Consider the following 596-nt stretch of genomic DNA (forward strand, 5'->3'; position numbering starts at 1 on the left):
TGAATCAACCAAAGTTGGAGGATATGCTTGAGAAAGATGCAATTATATGTTGTGTAATTAGGTGTTATAGTTTCATTGGCAAAGACTTAATCATTATGGTCTCATGCTTAAGTCTTTGCCAATGAATATAAATCAATCAACCAATAAGTCAATTGATGAATCAATTGATAAATCGATTGTCTGACTCAGAACAAGTGTTTTCACTACATAAATCGATTGGGCAATCGATTCGTTTAAAGTTTTTAGTGAAACCTGAGTTCTGGGACAAATCCAATCAATTGGACAATCGATTGGACAATCAATTGATTAATCGATTTTACAAATCACAGAACCAACCATGTATGGAATCAATCGATTGACAAATCGATTGTGACAAAGTTTTTAAAATCAGGAATAAGTTTTGTGATGCAATAAATCGATTGAGACATCAATTGATTTAGTTTTCTTAAACTCCAAATTTGAGGCAATCGATTAGGCAATCGATTGCAGTTAATCATTTATCAAAACAACTTTGATTAAATCGATTGGCACATAGATTTTGTCAAAATAGCTGAAGTTCTGTAACAAGCACAATCGATTGGCAAATCGATTGACGT

The sequence above is a fragment of the Cicer arietinum genome, chromosome 6, assembly GCF_000331145.2.
Source record: "Cicer arietinum cultivar CDC Frontier isolate Library 1 chromosome 6, Cicar.CDCFrontier_v2.0, whole genome shotgun sequence".
NCBI classification, from domain to species: Eukaryota; Viridiplantae; Streptophyta; class Magnoliopsida; order Fabales; family Fabaceae; genus Cicer; species Cicer arietinum.